A 21498-nucleotide genomic window follows, 5' to 3' on the forward strand; every position below is an offset into this window, starting at 1 on the left:
TCCACCTCTGAGTTTACACCCACTCAAGTAATAATCTGTCTTCCTATTACTACTACCAAAGTGGATAAGCTCACATTTATCCACATTATACTGCATCTGCCAAGCAGATGCCCACACACTCAGCTTATCCAAATCACACTGAAGCATCTCTGCATCCTCCTCACAGCTCACCCTCCCACCCAAATTTGTATCATCTGCAAATTTAGAGATAATACATTCAGTTCCGCCTTCCAAATCATTTACAATGTGAACACTTGGGATCCTGGCACAGATCCCTGCAGGACCCCACTAGTCACAGTCAGATCCATTAGCATCTTTCATTTAGCTGTTATCAGAAGTCCTCTATACCTCAGCAAGTCTTCCATTTCCAACATACCTTCCCCAATATCTCTGAATGAACCTCTGTTTGTTGGGCTGTGCATTTTCCCTTGATTACTGCCAATACTGTTTCAGTCCAGCCTGAGGGACAGAAGTCATACATTCCACAGGACTGAAGAGTTCAACGGGGATTTAGACATCAAGTGGGGAGAAATGAAATGGAGAGGTTGAAGAATACTTCAGTTGTGCTGGAATAAGATTGTAGGAAGCCAAGTATCCTCAGGAAGGAAGCGCAGGCTGCTATGCGCAGAGGGATACATGCAAGAGCGAAGCAGTTGCAGCAATTAAAAGCAGAGTGTATGCAAAAGAATTACTTCATCATTTGGTACTTAACTTCCTTGAATTTATGACTTATTTTGCAAAGTGCATTTTGTTGTCAGGTGTACTAAATTTGTCAATGCAGCAATCTACAGATTGCAGATCATAAATGTATAATAAAAAACACTCAAGGAAGCCTTTCCGATTGACTTATGGAATTCCAGCAAAGTAGCCACACCTCAGCCAAATGAGCTGCACTCGGGGAGTTGAAGCATCGTCTGTCCTGCACATTGGACAGGTTTACAGCCAAGTCCAGCAGAGGTATCTGTACTCGCAATCAAGGATATTGGGAAACTGAACCAGCGCCAGATGAGCTTCAATGAACCTGCTGATGGAAACCTTCCTCAAACTAGCCACAGAAAGTTATCAGAATGGTGGTGCTTTATCTTCTGCCAACAGAATCGCCGATATGAATGACAGAAACGAGGAGCCAGCCTCTCAGTTATCCACAGCTACTGCCACAGTGATCTGCACCACCTTAATCCAATGTTTTATTGGATTTTCTAAGTATAGGGTGCAGAGTGAGAATTTCCAACCTAACAATCTCAGTTAGTTAAAAAACAATTCATAATCTCAACTTTTATATTCAGCAACATGATTTTTAAAATAGCAAAATTTCCAAAGCTGTTTCACAATTGGAAGCCAGATCCTGAGGAAGTGAGAGATAGGGATTAGGCAGGGTGCTCAAAAGCTCAATGGAAATGCTGTTTCAGAAGGTTGGAGCTCTCACAGGAGGCATTCCATATTGGAGGAGATGGTTCTACCACTGATGGTGCAGAGGGCAGAACATATACAAAAAGAGGTCTGAAAGGGCAGAAGGGAAGCGTAGTGTTGTGTGTGTGTGCGCGCGTGTGTGTGTGTGTGTGTGTGTGTGTGTGTGTGTGTGTGTGTGTGTGTGTGTGCGCGCGCGCGCGCGCGCGCAGTGGACGCTGACAAGTACAGTGAAGCAGTATATCATCAGAGCTAATCTGGGCAAAGTTTGGAAAGCCCTTGAATAAACCAAAGTTGGCAGCGACAAAGCTATGAATGAGGATTTCAGTGGGTGAAGAAGGGATACGTATTTTTGAGGTGGTCTAGGTGATCGACTGATGAGTGATTTGAAGTCAGGTTAAGACTACAAGCTGTCTTAATGACACTGGAAGAGCACCTAGAAACATAAGAAATAGGAGCAGGAGTAGGCCATCTAGCCCGCCCCGCCATTAAATAAGATCATGGCTGATCTGAAGTGGATCAGTTCCACTTTCCCGCCTGCTCCCCATAACCCTTAATTCCCTTATCTATCAGAAATCTATCTACCCGTGACTTAAACATATTCAACGAGGTAGCCTCCACCACTTCAATGGGCAGAGAATTCCAGAGATTCACCACCCTCTGAGAGAAGTTCCTCCTCAACTCTGTTCTAAACTGCCCCCCTCCTGCCTTATTTTGAGGCTGTGCCCTCTAGTTCTGGTTTCCTTTCTAAGCTGGAAGAATCTCTCTACCTCTACCCTATCTAGTCTCTTTATTATCTTGTAAGTCTCTATAAGATCCCCCCTCAGCCTTCTAAACTCCAACGAGTAGAGGCCCAGTCTATTTAATCTCTCCTCATAAGCTAACCCCCTCATCTCCGGTAAACCTTTTTTGTACTCCCAAGGCCAATATATCCTTTTGCAAATAAGGGGACCAAAACTGCACACAGTACTCCAGTTGCGGCCTCACCAGTACCCTGTACAGTTGCAGCAAGACCTCCCTGCTTTTATATTCTATCCCCCTCGCTATAAAGGCCAGCATTCCATTCGCCTTCTTGATCACCTGCTGCACCTGCAGACTGAGTTTTTGCGATTCGTGCACAAGGACCCCAGGTTCCTCTGCCCAGTAGCATGCTGCAACTTTTCACCATTTAAATAATATTCCATCCTACTGTTATTTCTACCAAAGTGGATAACCTCACATTTGCTAACATTATACTCCATCTGCCAGGTCCTCGCCCACTCACTCAGCCTATCCAGGTCTCTCTGCAGACTTTCCACGTCCTCCACCAATTCGCTTTTCCACTCATCTCCATGTCATCAGCAAATTTTGTTACCCTACACTCTGCCCCCTCCTCCAGGTCGTCTATGTATATGGTAAACAGTTGAGGCCCCAGCACCGATCCCTGCGGCACACCACTACTCACCAACTACCAACCAGAAAAGCACCCATTTATTCCAACTCTCTGCTTCCGGTTAGATAGCCAATCCTCAATCCACGCCAACACTTTACCCCCAACTCCGTGTACCCTAACCTTCTGCAGCAATCTTTTGAGACACCTTATCGAACGCCTTCTGGAAATCTAAAAACATCACATCCACTGGTTCCCCTCTGTCTACTGCACTAGTCACATCTTCATAAAAATCCAGTAAATTCATCAAACACAACTTCCCCTTCATGAATCCATGCTGCGTCTGCTTGATCGAACCGTTCTTTTCTCGGTGTCCTGCTATTTCTTCTTTAATGATGGATTCTAGCATTTTCCCAACTACAGACATTAAGCTAACCGGCCTGTAGTTACCCGCCTTTTGTCTGCTACCTTTTTTAAACAGCGGCGTAACAGTAGCTGTTTTCCAATCCGCCGGCACTTCCTCAGAGTCCAGCGAATTTTGATAAATAACTACAAACGCATCTGCTATTACTTCTGCCATTTCTTTCAGAACCCTGGGATGCATTCCATCCGGTCCTGGGGACTTGTCTACCTTAATTCCCGTTAGTCTACCAAGCACTATCTCTCTAGTAACAGTAATTGTATTAAGGATCTCATCTCCTACCAACCCTCCATCTTTAATATTCAGTAAGCTATGTGTGTCCTCCTCCATGAAGACCGACACAAAAAACTTAAAGTCTCAGCCAGTTCCTTGTTTCCCACCATTAAATCCCCCCTCTCGTCCTCCAAGGGTCCAACATTCACTCTAACCATTCTCATCTTCTTTATATATTTGTAAAAAATTTTATTATCATTTATATTTAGAGCTAGTTTAGCTTCATATTCTATCTTTCCTTTCTTTATTGCTTTCTTAGTCATTCTTTGTTGTTTTTTAAATCTTTCCCAATCTTCTAATTCCCCACTATTTTTAGCCGCACTGTATGCATCGGTTTTTAATTTAATACTCTCCTTTATTTCCTTCGATATCCACGGCTGGTTATCCCTTTTCTTACAGTCTTCCTTTATCACCGGAATATATTCTTGCTGAGTACTGAAAAGATCTCCATAAAAATCCTCCACTGTTCCTCAGCTGTCCTACCAACCAGTCTGTGCCCCCAATCTACATTAGCCAATTCCACTCTCATCTTATCATACTCCCATCTGTTCAAGCAGAGAACACTGGTTTGGGACCCTACTTTCTCACCCTCCATCTGTGTCAGAAATCCAACCATATTGTGATCACTCGTCCCAAGAGGATCCCTCACAAGAAGATCCCTAATTCTACCTGCCTTGTTACACAGTACCAGATCTAAGATAACTCGCTCCCTCGTAGGTTCCGTGACATACTGTTCAAGGAAACTATCCCGACAGCATTCCAAGAACTCTTCCTCAAGGCCACCGCGTCCAAGTCGAGTCAACCAATGCGCAGGTTAAAATACCCCATGATTATCACCGTTCAGTTTTTGCACACATCCATTATTTGCTTGGTTATAGCCCACCCCACCTCAAAGTTATTATTTGGGGGCCAATAGATCATACTGGATCAAACAGGGTTGGATCCAGTTAATGAGCAGTTTGTGATGCATGAGGTATGAACCAATGTCAAGTTTCAAGAAGTTCTGGCTGATGTACAACCTACGTCAGAACACCAATAGTTGATGGAAACAGTTTTGACAAAAACGTGGAGTCAGACCTTGCACTTGTAGATAATATTTCTAAGGGTCAAGTATAGATGAAGAATCAGAAGAGGCCAAGAACAATCCTGGGATATACTAAAGCCGACTGAGTGATTAGGAGGACAGGTGGAAATGGGGTCTTGATAAAGGCAATGCTGTTGAGATGGACTCTGGATATAAGTTAAATATCTCCCTTAATGTTAGCGTTTTACATTAAAAAATAAAAATAAAGCAATGCACCTCTTTCACTCATAATTCTCATTTGTCCTGCCAATTGTAGCATTTGCATTCCAGTCCTTTCCACTGAGTGTCCTCCTCTGAACCATTAAAATAAAATTCTTATTTACATTACTGATAGATTCACGTTTCAAACCCAAAATCCACACCCAAAAGGATGCTTAGTCAGAATACCTGCACCCACCATTGCAATAATATGCAACAATCAGTTATCTACCCACAATGCTTTTAAGTCATTGGTTTTCTTCCCATTTTCTCAATGTCTCTCTTTATTGGAACATTCTTGCTCAATCCACCTAAATTGGGCACTTGTCAGGATATCACTGCTTGCCACTGCTCTTAGTTGTATTACTGAACCTGAGGTGATAAGAGGGTGGGAGACCCGGCAGCACCAAATTAAACACTCAGTGCTCAGGGCTTTCTGTCCAAATGTACAAGTCAAACATCCGGACCATCAACAGCATTAAACATTCCAAGTATAGAACAGATTGTTTTAACCTCTGGTAGGAAATCAATTTGCCAAGGCTGATGATAGACCACATTCAATGAGGGCATGCTCAGAAAAACAGTAATTGGGGAGAGCAATAATTCAGTTTACCTCCAGTACAATAATTTCAGCACAGAGGAGGTCATTTACCCCATTATAATTGCGTTGGCTGACTTTTCAACAGGAGCCATCTGTTCTAATCTCATTTCCCAGATGTTGTTAAATGCTGTAGTTTCAGTTTCAACAGCCATTCCACATTCTGATAACTGCATGAAAAACACTTTTCACATTTGCTCCTCTCATGATAATTTTCAGTCTGTATTCCCTTCTAACCAATTCACAATGTAAATATAAACAGTCAACCATCCAGTCCACCATCTCAAGAAAAATGGAATTAGAACAGATGGCTCCTGTTGAAAAGTCATCCATCACAGCAATGATGGAGTAAATGACCTCCCTCCTCGTGCTGGAATTATTTGTACTGGGGGTAAACCACTTGAATTATTATTCAAAAAAAGCAGTGATTGGGGAGAACATGTCCTCACCGAATATGATCTATCATTAGCCTTTGCAAATTTAAGATAACTGAGAAAAGCAGAAGGGAGAAAGTGTTTTAGGCAGCAAGTTATAGTCTGGGATGAGCTACATGAAAGGATTGTGGGAGTAGATTCAACAGTAAATTATGGATATATACTCGTGAAAAAAGGCACACGGAAGATGAGGAAAGAATTAGATCATCCTTTCGAAGAGCGAGTACTATCACAAAGGACCAAAAGGCCTCCAGTGCTGTGTCATTCCATGAAATTTGAAACCCTCCATTAAGTCCTCTAAGTATTTTGCTGCTTTGATAAAAGTTGCGTTTTTTTTAAACTTTCCCCCAGTAAATATAACAAACCTTCACTGCACCTTTTCATGGCTTTAATCCCACTGTGGATCTTTCCCTCCTCTCGGGCAGCACTAAGTTATAGGAACAGCTGTGGGCATACCTTCACCTCAGGAAGGCAGCTCACCATCGCCTTCTGAAAAGCAACTAGGGACAGATAATAAATGCTGATCTAGCCAGCGATGCCCACATCCCATAAAAGAGAAAAAAAAACAATGGAGTAAATAGGTTCAGGGTGGGGATGCAACAGTAGGCATGCTGAAGATTTGAAACTGAAACTCTCTTGACAACACAAGTGGGTAATAGAGACTCTCAGAACTGCTCCTGGCTCTGTGCTCATTTTGAATTTATGTTACAATAATTTTAAATGGAGGGAAGATAACGAGTATTAGTTTAAGCTCCTGATTATGACCCTGAACAGAGCACAGTTAGGAACATTTGGGAGAGCACAGGACTAGACCTAGCTCTAATGTACTTCTGCAGTTGAATATCCTGCTGACTTCAAATTTTTGATTTAATGGACAAGGTACAGGAGGGCAGCCGGTGGCCATGGAAATAAAATCTGCACAGGACTGACAATAAACAAAGCTTGGTGCTTCCAAAATGACAGCAACACATCTCAATTAAAGTGGAATAATGAATGAGTGGCTTGGAAAAGCTGCAGGATGAAAATTCAAAAAGAATTAACCAATCTGGCTTAGAAACATTTGATCTTACTTCACTGACAATGGTTTAGTAACAAACACTGATGCACAATTAATAAGCACAGGAGCTGAAAGTGTGATATCAATCAGTAACTGTTATTATCAGGTGTGCAGGCCATAGAAACCCTGACTCTAAACATATTCCTCAGCTTGGCAGGGCTCTACAATCCACCAAGCATTTATTGCTACTCTGTTACCTGAATAAACACACATGATAACAAAGAAAATGCTGGAAAAATTCAACGTCAGACAGCTTCTATGGAGAAACCGAATTACCATTTTAAAATCAGTAACACCTGTTCCTACCTCCCCCTGGACGATGACTCCACTACCCAACATAAAGCCACTGAATCTATCACTGGCCTCATCACTTCTGGAGATCTTCCTTCCATTGCCTCAATCACAGTCTCTAGTTCTAAACAACCTTCTATCTCCTTCCCAAGATCCACAAACAAGACTGCCCCAGCTGACCCACTGTTTCAGCCTGAGTGAACTGATACCTTCCTACTTCAACTGATTTTTTTCCCTTTAGCCATTCTGTTTCTACCGAAGTCCATGATTCTTCCAATGCCTTGCATCATTTCAACAGTTTCCTGGCCGTAATGATCTCTTCACCATGAATATTCAATCTCTGTACACCTCCATCCCCCAATCAGGAAAGTTTGAGGGTTCTTCACCTCTTTCTTGAACAGAGGCCCAGCCAGTCTTCATTCACCACTCCGTTCCTCTGCCTGGGTGAACTTGTTCTTACATTGAACATAAGTTCTTCACATCCATTCACTTCCTCCAAATTAAAAGTCTTGCTATGGCAACCTAACAAATGCCTTTAGTGTGATACTTGAACATTCCTTATTTCAGTCTTATTCAGGTCCTTTCCCTGAGGGTGTTGGTGTCTATATCAGTGTGACTTCCTGCACTCACCCCAAACTCCACTAAATCTGTTTCCAATTTCCACACTTCTCACCTTCGCTTGGTCCATTTCTGACTCTCCCGTTCCCTTTCTTGACTTCGTGATCTCTATTTCTGGGGATTGACCAATTTCTGTGTCTGCCAAGCTGCTTAATCTGCTCAATATTCCCACTGTCTTTTTTTATTCCACATTTCCAGCATCTGTAGCATTTTGCTTCTTGCACATTCTCAGAAGTTTAATTCACTCGCACTATAAACAGCACTATTTTTATTTCCGCAGTAAAAACTTGAGACTTGGAAGCGCCACACTATTAAAATAGAACTTTATAGAATTTACATTCTGTACATTTCAGGAACTTCAAAAAGGTAGAGTGACAATTACAGACCAATGATGCAGCTGCAGCTCCCTCTGTTGGTGGTGCAATAACAAACCATCAGCTTTGATAACTTAATAACTCTGCCCAAATGGTCAATGCATGCTACTAATGCTCCAGACAAACCCCACCCACATTCCCTCTTTATCCAACCCTGTCAAATACAAGTTTTCTCTCATGTGTTAATCTCACTACCTGTTAAGTACTTTATGCTATACACCTCAGCCAATCTGTGTGGTAGCGAGTTCCACATTCTACCCTCACTGTGGGTAAAGGAATTTCTTTTGCATTTACAGAATGATTACAGCACAGGAAGAGGCCACTCAGTCCCTCATGTCTGCACTGGCTCTCTGCAAGGACAATTCAGCTTGACTTATTTTCCGGCCCTTTCAATAATTCTGAAATTTTCTTCTTTTCGGATAATCATCCAACTCTCTTTTGAAAGCCAGCACTGAATCTGTACTATCACACTATGCGGGCAGTGCATTCCAGATTCTAACCACATGCTGAGCAGAAATGTTTTTCCTAATATTGCTTTTGTCATTCACTTTAAGTTGGTACAGTCTGGTGCTCAAACCTTTGCCAATGGAAGCAGCCTCTATCTATTCTGTACAGACACCAAATGATTTATTATCAAGTGTTTTTGCAGCCTTAGTTTCCCTAACGAGGCCATCCCCAGCTTCAGCAATCTATCCGCAGACAGTAACTGAAGTCCCTCAACCCCGAAAACCAAGCTTTTAGCTGTCCAGATCACCAACAACCTGTCTTGGTCTCTCCATGCCGACACTATAGTTAAGAAAGCTCACCAACGCCTCTCATAAAACTAAGGAAATTTGGCATGTCAGCTACAACTCTCACCAACTTTTACAAATGCACCATCGAAAGCATTCTTTCTGGTTGTATCACAGCTTTGTATGGCTCCTGCTCTGCCCAAGGCTGCAAGAAACTACAAAAAAATCGTGAATGTAGCCCAATCCATCATGCAAACCAGCCTTTGAGGTAAAGAGATTCTTCCCGCTCAGAAAGGACACCAGGACTAGAGGGTACAGCCTCAAGATAAGGGGGAGCAGTTTAGAACGGAGTTGAGGAGGAACTGCTTTACTCAAAGGGTGGTGAATCTCTGGAATTCTCTGCCCGTTGAAGTGGTGGAGGCTACCTCGCTAAATATATTTAAGACACGGGTAGATAGGTTTTTGGTAGGCAAGGGAATTAAGGGTTATGGGGAGAAAGCGGGAAAGTGGAACTGAGCCACTTCAGATCAGCCATGATCTTACTGAATGGCGGGGCAGGCTCGAAGGGCTAGATGGCCTCGTCCTGCTCCTATTTCTTATGTTCTTATGTTATGTTCTCTCATCCATTGACTCTGTCTACACTTCCCACAGCCTCGGCAAAGCAGCCAGTATAATTAAGCACCCATGCACCCCAGACATTCTCTTTTCCATCATCTTCTGTCAGGAAAAAGATACAAAAATCTGAGATTAATGTACCAACCGACTCAAGAACAGGTTCTTCCCAGCTGCTGTCAGAATTTTGAATGGAGTTACCTTGCATTAACTTGATCTTTCTCTACACCCTAGCTATGACTGCAGCACTCCATTCTGCACTCTCTCCTTTCCTTCTCTATGAACAGTATGTTTTGTCTGTATAGCGCGCAAGAAACAATACTTTTCACTGTATGTTAATACATGTGACAATAGTAAATCAAATCAAAAACCATTTTCAAATCTTTTCTGCACCCTCTCCAAAGCCACCACAACCTTTCTGAAGCATGGTGCCTAGAGTTCAGTTAAGAGCAAACCAGTATTTTCTTAAAGTTGATTAAAATTTCCTCGTTTTTGTACTCTATCACTCCATTTATAAATCCCAGGATCCCATTCGTTATAATATCCACTTTCTCAACCTGCCCGAGCACCTCCAGCAATTTATGCAAATACTTCCCAAGGCCTCTCTGTTCTTTCAACCCCTTTAGAGTTGTATCCATTATTCTATGCAGATTTATTTTACATTATTAGTGAAAACTAAATAATCTGGATAGAATTTTTAAAAAATTGTTAATGTCTGCCGTGCAAGCTCATTTTTCACACAAGAGTACGAAAGTGCATCCTTGTGTTAGACTACCTGCTCCAGCCACTATTTAAAAAAAAATTCTGGCACGATTCTCCAGGCAAGAAGCGCTTGGGAGACATCAGTGGCGGGGGCGGGGGCAGGGAGGGCGTCGGCGCCTGTAGCAGGATTCATGACCGGCATCTGGCCAATCATAAGTCTGGTAAAAAGTCTGACAACACCAGGTTTTAGTCCAACCGATTTAATTGGTAGTAAACTCACAAGCTTTCGGGTTAGCCCCTTTGTTAGGTGAATGGAGAGTTCTGGCCTCAGACAGAGCATATAAAGCACAGACTGTTTAGAGATTACTGATTAGAATGCGAATCTTTACACCTAACCTGCTGTTCAAGTCCTGAAGTGGCTGACAATGTGTGTGGAAGGAGCACTGATTACAGGTTAAAGAGATGTGTATTGTCTCCAGACAGTACAGTAAGTGAGGTTTTGCAAACCCAGGCAAGTCACGGGGGGTTACAGATAGTGCGACATGAACCCAAGATCCCTGTTGAGATCGTCCTCATGTGTGCAGAACTTGGCTATCAGTCTCTGTTCAACGACTCTGCGCTGTCGTGTGTCGTGAAGGCCGCCTTGGAGAATGCTTACCCAAAGGTCAGAGGCTGAATGCCCGTGACCACTGAAGTGTTCGCCAACAGGAAGGGAACAGTCTTGCCTGGTGATTGTCGAGCGATGTTCATTCATCCGTTGTCGTAGCGTCTGCACGGTCTCCCCAATGTACCATGCTTCAGGACATCCTTTCCTGCAACGTATCAGGTAGACAATGTTGGCCGAGTTGCAAGAGTATTTACCGTGTACCTGGTGGATGGTATTCTCAAGTGTGATGATGGTATCCACGTCGATGATCGGGCATGTCTTGCAGAGGTTGCTGTGGCAAGGTTGTGTGGTATTGTGGTCACTGTTCTCCTGAAGGCTGGGTAGTTTGCTGCGAACAATGATCTGTTTGAGGTTGCGTGGTTGTCTGAAGGCAAGAAGTGGGGGTGTGGGGATGGCTCTGGCGAGATGTTCGTCTTCATCAATGATATGTTGAAGACTCCAGAGAAGATGTCGTAGCTTCTCCGCTCCGGGGAAGTACTGGACGACGAAGGGTACTCTGTCCACTGTGTCCCGTGTTTGTCTTCTGAGGAGATTGGTGCGGTTTTTCGCTGTGGCGCATCAGAACTGTCGATCAATGAGTCGAGCGCCATATCCTGCTCTTATGAGGGCATCTTTCAGCGTCAGAGGGTGTCTGTCACGATCCTCCTCATCTGAGCAAATCCTGTGTATACGGAGGGCTTGTCCATAGGGAATGGCTTCTTTAACAGGTTTAGGGTGGAAGCTGGAGAAGTGGAGCATTGTGAGATTGTCTGAGGGCTTGCGGTACAGTGAGGTGCTGAGGTGACCGTCCTTGATGGAGATGCGTGTGTCCAAGAATGCAACTGATTCTGGGGAATAGTCCATGGTGAGTCTGATGGTGGGGTGGAATTTGTTGATATCATATAGTTGTTTCAGTGATTGTTCACCATGAGGCCAAAGGAAGAAAATGTCATTGATGTATCTAGCGTATAGCATCGGTTGAAGATTCTGTGCAGTGAAGAAGTCTTGTTCGAACCCGTGCATGAAGATGTTGGCATATTGAGGTGCAAATTTGGTCCCCATGGCTGTTCCGTGTGTCTGGGTGAAAAACTGGTTGTTGAAGGTGAAGACATTGTGGTCCAGGATAAAGCGGATGAGTTGTAAAATTGCATCTGGAAACTGGCAGTTGTCAGCATTGAGTACTGAGGCAGTCGCAGCAATGCCATCATTGTGGGGGATGTTGGTGTAGAGCGCCGAGACATCCATTGTGACGAGGAGTGTCCCTGGTTCAACTGCTCCATGTGTGCTGAGTTTCTGTAGGAAGTCCGTAGTGTCGCGACAAAAGCTGGGGGTTCTTTGTACAATGGGTTTCAGGATGCCCTCGACATAGCTGGAGAAGTTCTCACACAAAGTCCCATTGCCCGATACGATGGGACGGCCAGGTGTGTTTGCCTTGTGTATCTTTGGGAGGCAGTAGAGATCTCCAATGCGGGGAGCACGTGGAATGAGAGCACGGAGAGTGCTCTGAAGGTCCGGATCAAAGGTCTTGATCAGATTGTTGAGTTGACGAGTGTGTTCTTTGGTCGGATCTGTGGGTAACTGTCTGTAGTGTTCCTCACTGTTTAGTTGTCGGTACACTTCTTTACAGTAATCCGTTCTGTTCAGTATGACGATGGCCCCTCCTTTGTCTGCTGGTTTGATGACAATGTTGCGGTTTGTCTTGAGAGCATGGATGGCGTTGCGTTGTGCTTGGGTGATGTTCGGGGCTGTCTTGTGAGTGCGGCTGATGAATCTGGTGTTAACGCACCTCCTGATGGTTTGGGCATACAAGTCCAGTTGAGGGCAACGGCCTTCTGGATGAGTCCAATTGGATTCCTTCCTCTTAGGTTGTTGCACTGCGGATCTCTCTGTCGGCTGTTCTGGTTCATTGGCTGTCTCATTGTGTTCACTGTAGGCCTCTTGGGGTTTGTGGAAAAACTCCCGCAGCCTCATTCACCTGATGAATTCCTCTATGTCCGCTGCAAGACTGATGGGGTCCATTTTGATGTTGGGGCAGAAATTGAGCCCTCGGCTGAGAACTTCGATTTCATCTGGTTGAAGTGTGTAGTCCGACAAGTTGACAATAGACCTCCCTACGGTAGTGCTGTTTTCTACTGTGGTGCCGGGGGAGGCTTGGTTGTTGCTGGCGGCGATGCCAAGTTTTTCAAGTTTCCTGTTCTTGGTGTGCATGTAGGTGGTGTAGTTTCTTTGTCTCATCTGCTTGGCAGAGTTTCGCAGTTGGTCTGCATCCTGAGCACAAGTTGAGAATATGTTAGTTTCCAGGGTGTGGCATTTGCTGTAAAGCTGGTGTATGAGGCGGTTGAGAAGCGTGAGAGAGGTGCGACGGCAAAGTCTCTCAGCGTAGTCTGTGTTATAGGTTGCCCTGAGTGGGTTCGTGATCTGTAGTCCTTTTGGTATCTTGTCTGCTTTCTTGCATCTCTGTAAAAACTTGATGTCTGTGTCGATATGCGCAATCTTCTTGGAGATCCTCTCCACTTGGATCCGGCAGTTTGCGGTGTCGATCATAAGTCTCCAAGGCCAATTTTTCTTATATAATCAGCCTAATGCCAGAATTCGGCATAAGGCTAATTTGGAATATGGAAATTCACACTTCCACATCAGGAGCGAGTACAGGACATTTGGTATTCTCCAGTCTTTCTAACGTCTTATCCCCCAAATCTTCCCCTATGTTGAGTGTTCTCGGAAGAAAAGTCATGCAAGACTCAAAACATCAACTGTTTCTCCCTCCACAGATGCTGCCTGACCTGCTGAGTTTATTCACCCTTTTCTGTTTTTTTCCAGATTTCCAGCATCCACAGCAGTTAACTTTTATAACTGATACCTGGCAGCAGGTTTCCCTGCACATTCCCTTTGTGTGATCAACTTGTTGCTTTTCAGAGATTACACACAGATCCATTGTAGCCAAACATCAACTGCTGATTTAAGATTGCCCCACCTGGTGACCAAAAATATTAATCATTTACAAACACACGATTGTCTTTAATGAGTTGGAAAATAAATGCAATGTAATTGGAGGACGCTCGAGTCGCTCAGCTAGACAAACTGAAAAATCCAAAACTCTCATCACATTTTCCACCAACATAAATTCAACCAAATTTTGTGGAAGATGCATAAGATTTTAGATCAATAGCAGTTTTCTTCCTGCTTCTAACTCCCAATGGTAAATTGCTCCAATATACATCATCTACCAGTTTTGTAAATGCAAATTTGAACTTCTAGCAACCTCTGTTTCTATTATACACAGGGCTATCAGTAAATAGGTACATTGAGATAACAATCAGCGGGTGAGTGGAGAAAGTTTAAATAAAGGACAGTAATTAAATCAATTGCCTGAATGGAAATTGAGATAATTAAAACATTAATTGTTTCTTGATATGAAATTTTGGAGCCAACTTATGTAAATGATTCAACAAGTGAAATTATGATGATCCTTTACACAAAATGATTTGTTTGCAGAGATGCCAGAATCTTGACTCCAAGGCTATACTAATAGATCACAATCTTGATACCTGACATAGCCTGTGTTAATTAGTTGATTGCAACAACATGGGCAACAGAGGGCCTCAATATCCTATGGGGTAAGATTCTTAGGAATGATACCTATTCACAGACAACTGCTAAAAAGTGGACATTTATGGATATCAGATGAGCAAGGGATTAGACTTGGCAGTGATAGTTCATAACTGAATTGTCTGCAAGCACTGGCTGCTTCAACTTGCACAATAAAGATATCACTTACATGAGATACTAGTGGCCTGCCGGGCTGCCATGAAAATATACTCTCAAATGAATATTTTCCTTCAGGAAGGAAGGGAAAGGCAGTCAGTAAGAAAAGAATGAAATTACACTTACAATACAATAGCAAAATACTGAAGTTCCTGGAAATCAGAAATTAAAATGCTGGCAATACTCAGCAAGTCTTGCAGCAACAGTGGAGAGAGAAATAGGGGCTCCTAAGTTCCTACTAGTGGCAAAAAAGTGATGGCCTGTTGGAATCACGAGTTTGAAGCACACTTGCCTGCTCTAGGAAACCTTTGTTCAAATTGCCGCTGGTTGGAGCTCTGCAGGGAACGAATCCCCACATGCCCCAGCACAGTACAACTCCAGTTAACTCCAGGAGGACACGCCCCTTTTTTTGCACTTGTTGCTGAAAAGCATATCGGTTTAAAGGGCCCAATGAAATTGACAAGCCAGGGAGGTGGTCAGTATCCAGGTAAATGGATGGGATTTAGTTGGTTGGGGGAGTTGTGTTATGTCATTACGGAATGGAGGAGGGTGGCAAATGACGGTTGTCAGAGTGTGGGTAAGTGTGCCTCATGCAGAGCTCACTCGATGTTTAAAATAATCAAGGTGGTCTAACTAAGTAAACCCTCCTTCCCTTGATCCTTTGTGCCTGTCTTCATGGTGGTCTAAGTGAAACCCCTCCCAAATCAGGTGGGTCTGTTGTCACGATGGTCCAGTTAAATGACACCATGCTGACGTGATTCTCCTCATCATCCCAAGACTCAGAAAAGCAGTAAATTTTAAGCAGAAAGCTTCCTTCTGGTTTTGTGAGCGTACTTAGATGTGATCAAATTTCTCATACCTCCTCAATAAAATGCACAAGTAATTTAGTTAAAATTAATTAGCACCCCCACACAAGATTTTCTTAACTTGTGTAATGTGTAAATGACCAGATAATGTTTAAGGCAGTGGATGAATTGTCCATTAAGCTTGATTGCTTAGTGCTGGATGGTGCCATGATCGATGCAGGCTTGGAGGGCCAAAGGACCTTTTCCTGTGTTGTAATTTTCTTTCTTTTCTTCTTAACTTTCTAAGATTTGTTTCCTCCTTTAAGCAAACATTTTGTCTCAAACTGATCAGGTGGTTTAGTCCTGACCAATATCTCACAGTGAACAATGAGAGGAGCTCCCAGTCTCACAGACCTCAGTTCCAACCATTGTGGGACCTGGGCCATTCAGAGGGCCCGCCAAAGGGTCACTCCCTGGCAGGCAGCTCTGCCAAAGTTAGATCTGCATTGTGAGATACAAATAGCAACTCACTCTACAAGCCTCTGAGTATAAAGAACTTTACACAATGTAATTTGTCAACAGACACAGCTGCTGGTGAGATTGATTTAATATGAGCTCAGATATGAATTTTTAAACTTGCCTGCTCTAAATACTAAGACGGACTGAAGTGCAGTCCTCGTTACTCTCCCTCAGTATGAGGCTGATTAGTCCTTCCACTGAACCTGAACTACTATTCAGATAATTAGTGTTAAACTTTAATTAAAGTACAAGTTAATCAGCAGGCAGGTAAAGAGTTGTTAAAGTCTTGCAATAAAATGAAGAAATACCAATGTTTCCAGAGACCAAGATAAGCACTCTTTTTGATAGCAGTAATACAGCAAGAACATGACAAACAGCTGATAATTATAGGAGAGTTCCAGCAAATAAACATAGAAATTCTTAGATGAACAATGACTAATATGCATCTAGTTTGACTTTTGACTATCCTGGTATTCACATGATACAATAACAGCATTGCTGACTAAACATAGCAATCAATTTCTTATATTTATTTAGTTTACAACAAACAGAAAGATGACACAAGGAAACCCCAGTGGTGCAGAGCTTTGAGCTTTCTCCCACACATCCTACATCAACTACATGGCATGTTCAAATCACTCACGTGCTCCCAAAATGTCATTCTCTGAAAGAAATCTCTCAACTCAACATTTATCTATTTGAGTTGGAAGAGTGGACCAAGAAAATTCTGCAACAAAATGAAGGTATAGTTCAAAGCTATGGGCCAAGCGCTGTAAATGGGATTAGATGGGACGCGAGATGTTTCTCACAGGTCAGTGCAGACTCGATGAGCCAAAAGGGCCTCTTCCTCCCTGTATGATTCTCGTTCACAGTCTGGCACGTGATTATTCCAGCAGTCCAGAGACTGACTCTAAATTGCATGATTAACTTGGTGAAGTAGCAACATTTTAAAGAAGAAATGAGACCTAGTCCCACAGATTATTATAGACATCATTCTTTACTAGAGGGAGAGAAAGAGAGAAAATTGGTAATGCATAGTTTGAGGGGCACCACTCTGCAGGCATAGGCAGCTCTGGAGTATTTCTCCTTTCATTAGTCAAAATGGAAAATAGAGAACTCATCTTAGATTGAATCAATTGAACAAACCCCATCCACCTGCTCAGATAAGAGTGCTATTGTATTATTAAATAAGAGAATTCTTCAGTTGACAATGCATTAATCCATTCCAGTATGATGTAATTCAGTGCGTTCAAGAAGCAGAGCGTACTGCAGAGTAAATTGTATTAGATAGGGATTTAATAGACTTTCTCTAACAATCATTGCAGCAACTTCCCAAATGGCTGATGTTGGCAATTTAACAGGCACTGAAAGAAATCTAATGGAACATCCACAGCTGAAGGTCACTGTTCAAAGCTCCAGGTAGCCTGCTTTGAACACAATGTCTTTATTCAAGATTTGAACCTGCAATGTGAGCAGCGTGCAACACCGCTGGCAGACTAACACCAGAGCTTTAAACAAATCTGACTATAGGACCTCTCAAAACTCTTGAAAAACAAAATCCAGACAAGGCACGAAGATCCTGCGCAGTCCAAACATCCCTTCCCAACTGTTTCAGATTTGATGATAAGAAACAAACTGCATTAAAAAGCATTAGTACTGCTAAGCATCTGACAAAAAGAATCCAACACCATCAGACCTTGGAAGAGCTGACAGCAGAAGAAACTTTCATTCCATAATGACACAAACTCAGCTGGAAAATCAACTTCAAAAAGAGAACAACAGGCTCCCCAGGTCACCTTGGGTGTCACCAACTGTTTCATATGAAAGGACAAGCTGCTAATTGTAAAGGCAGCTCAAAGCTAAACCTGCAGGTGAAGCAGCTTTCCCATTATCCACTTCGCATAAAATGTATTTCCTCCTAATGGAGTTCACAGCTTCTCTCCACTGCTCCTATATTTATTTATTTTATTTCAAGAGACTAATTGAAATTGGAAAACACCCAAAACGACAATTACCAATCGCGTTTAAGATTTTTTTGCATAGATTCTTTCTATATCAACTGTGATCAGAAAGTTGTGGATTCAAGGTTCATTCAAGATTCTTCACTACATAATCATGGCTGACATGTTAGTGCAGTACTCAGACAGTGTTGCAGTGACAACGTCACTGTCTTTCATAGTAAAAAATCCCATTGTACCATTTGAAAGAATGGTAGTTGAGCCACCTGTGGTGCCATGGATTTGGCTCTGGTTGCACTCCACTGACGAACCATCACTCTCAAACATTCAGAACTGAATACTGGTTGGAAAATGGGATGCACTCAAGGAACCCTCTCACTACTTGTCTTTTCGACTACATAGTATCCCATTCCCTCTCTCCCTGCATACTTTGAAGCTGTGGGGCAAGTACATTTATAAACATGCTATTGACAAAACTCTCAACCTCATGGATAAATCATGGGGTGGGGCAGGGGGGTGCGGGCGCTGCTCAGATGGAGGGAAACTGGGCCCTGCCAATCCCAGACCATGTTGGGCTGCCAGGCCAAGGCAACATTGGCATCACCAGAACAGAAAGCATTTGCGTGCATGATAATTTGTGGGAAAGTTTCCAGTTCAGCTGGGGTTGCGGCTTGTTGCTTTTCCGTGGGACTGGAAGGTGCACAACTACTTCCAACATGGGTTCGTGTAGAATGCAGGGAAAAAGGTTTTATGTAAAGTGCATCTGAGGTACAGGAGCATTTTTTTTGTCTCCTCTGTCTATCCCAGGATCTCAGTTTATTAGCTTGGTTTTTAAAGAAGGCTGTGGTGTATGAGGGTGATTAATTTTCCAATCAATGACTGGGGAGGGAAGGTTTCTTGGCTATGAAGTAGGATATTTATTATTGATGGCAAGGCTTTCTACACAGGTTCAAGAAAGAGTAGCAATTTTGTTCAGTTTTGAACGCTGAGGCAGTCAAGTACTGCTCAGCAGCACAGTGGCTAGCACTGCTGTCTCAATGCCAGGGAACCAGGTTCGATTCCCAACTTGGGTCAGTGTCTGTGTGGAGTTTGCATGTTCTCCCCAAGTCTGCGTGGGTTTCCTCCGGGTGCTCCAGTTTCTCCGACAATCTGAAAGATGCGCTCGTTAAGCGCACTGACTAAGCTAAATTCTCCCTGTGTACCCGAACAGGCATCGGAGTGTGGCGACTAAGGGATTTTTACACTGCGGCACTTCATTGCAGTGTTAATGTAAACCTACTTGTGACTAATAAATAAACTTCAATAAAAGTATGGGTAATATTAATTTTTCCAATGGCCATCTCAATGCAGTGCTGCTTTCAATTGACTATTTATTCATTTGATGAAATTCAGGATCATACTGATGAAATCATAAACCAAGCTCTTCCCTTTTTGTTGCCCAATTGGTCAAATTTTTGCAACACCTTACCTTTCCAGGGTAATGTGAGGTAGACTGGGCTTTCTTCAGAAACAAAAGTGACAGCCTTAGGACCCATTGAGTGATACACAGTGAGGAATGATCTGATCATGCTACCCACCATCCTGCGGATTAGCTTTGATGCTTTCTATTTCAACATCAAGCTTGCAGTGAGCAAATGGCTCATCCCTTATGAGATTTCTGACAAAGGCTACTTTATAATGCATGGAGCTGTTGGAACTCCAATGCATATATTGACTAGTGAAGATAGGTTTGCGGGAGAGGTAGTACATAAGAACATAAGAAATAGGAGCAGGAGTAGGCCATCTAGCCCTTCGAGCCTGCCCTGCCATTCAATAAGATCATGGCTGATCTGTTGTGGCTCAGTTCCACTTTCCCGCCCTCTCCCCATAACCCTTAATCCCCTCTCTTATCAAGAACCCATCAACCCGCTTCTTAAAAATATTTAGCGAGGCAGCCTCCACCACTTCAACGGGCAGAGAATTCCAGAGATTCACCACCCTTTGAGTGAAGAAGTTCCTCCTCAACTCCGTTCTAAACCGCCTCCCCTTTATCTTGAGGCTGTGCCCCCTAGTCCTACTGTCTTTTTTGAGCGGGAAGAGTCTCTCCACCTCTATCCTATCCATCCCATTCATCATCTTATACGTCTCAATGAGATCTCCCCTCATTCTTCTAAACTCTAACGAGTACAAGCCTAGTTTATTCAGCCTCTCCTCATAGCTCAATCCCCTCAACTCCGGTATCAGCCTAGTAAACCTCCTCTGCACTCCCTCCAGGGCCAAAATATCCTTGTGCAGGTGCGGCGCCCAAAACTGCACACAGTACTCCAGCTGCGGCCTCACCAATGCCCTATACAGCTGCAGCAAGACCTCCCTACTTTTATATTCAATCCCCCTCGCTATGAAGGCCAGCATCCCATTCGCCTTCCTGACCACCTGCTGCACCTGCAAGCTGGGTTTTTGCGACTCATGCACAAGGACCCCGAGGTCCCTCTGCACCCATTAGCAGGTTTCTCAACAAACACATTGAGGAAAAGGAGTTCAGGTGACTGCTTGTGCTTGCAAAACTCAAAACAGCGTTCAACCTTAGTTGTGATTGTGTTTGGACAATGCTTGCTGATTGTGAGAACCACACTGAAAACCAATTGAACATTATCAAGCTTAGAGTGGCTCACTTAAGCATGCTGAAAGCCACATATATTCACACACAAGACTCGGTTCTCTGCAGATGAAAGGAGTAGGTCTGTATCTTTTCCAACTAAATAAAAGTTCGAGAGAAAGCCATTCCCTGATTCACTCCCCATCGCAATGCCTTGACAAGTCAATCTGTCTGCATCAATGCCGTGAATGTGAATAAACACTTGACAGTTAACTATTCCTTGGTGCATTCTTTCCACGGAAATGCCTCTGCCAGAGGCCAGCCAACACTCTTTTCTCATGCAGTATAAATTGTTGTTTTCTGTACTGTCCTTATGAATGCAAGATGAAAAGCTTCAACAGCATGTCTCTTTCTTCAGCAATATTCGAGTTCTCTTCTACCAAACACCTGTTTCCTTTCGGGTCAATCTTCCTTTCTGCATCAATTATTTCTCATGAGAATATACTGTTCCTCCAAAATCACTTATATGACCTCTCATTGGTGTATTCATGTCAGATGGCCTACAAACTTTTTAAACCAGCAAACATTTGGAGCTATCCTTCAATAGTTTGCGTCAGTAAGCGTACTGTGATTTCTCTTCTTTTTCCTACTCTGTTTTTTTCCCATGCACATAATTTGTGTTGATGTGGAGATGCTGGCATTGGACTGGGGCAAGCACAGTAAGAAGTCTCACAACACCAGGTTTATTTGGTGGCACAAGCCACAAACTGAGTTTGTGTCTTTATATGCCCTGTTTGCGAACAGAACTCTCACTCACCTGATGAAGGAGCAGCACTCTGAAAGCTTGTGGCTTGTGCTACCAAACAAACCTGTTGGACTTTAACCTAGTGTTGTGAGACTTCTTACCATAATTTGTGTGCCAAGGACCACCAATCGTTACTTAAACACAGAAACTCTAGCAATTCATACTGAATGAAGGATAGTCTCAAAACATTATGTGCATCCTTATTACTCAAGCAGATATATAGCATGCTTGCAGTACTGCTGAACTGTCATGGTCCTTTGCGAATGGCTAAACCTT

General features: G+C 43.2%; 1 protein-coding gene across 1 annotated transcript in view; it reads right to left on the reverse strand.

Annotated features, from left to right (window-relative positions):
* The window catches only part of rnf123 (ring finger protein 123), a 394669-nt gene that overhangs the window by 267134 nt on the left and 106037 nt on the right, over positions 1–21498 (reverse strand). The window lies entirely within an intron of this gene.

The sequence above is a fragment of the Carcharhinus amblyrhynchos genome, chromosome 3 (assembly GCF_965287045.1).
Source record: "Carcharhinus amblyrhynchos chromosome 3, sCarAmb.v2.hapA, whole genome shotgun sequence".
NCBI lineage: Eukaryota > Metazoa > Chordata > Chondrichthyes > Carcharhiniformes > Carcharhinidae > Carcharhinus > Carcharhinus amblyrhynchos.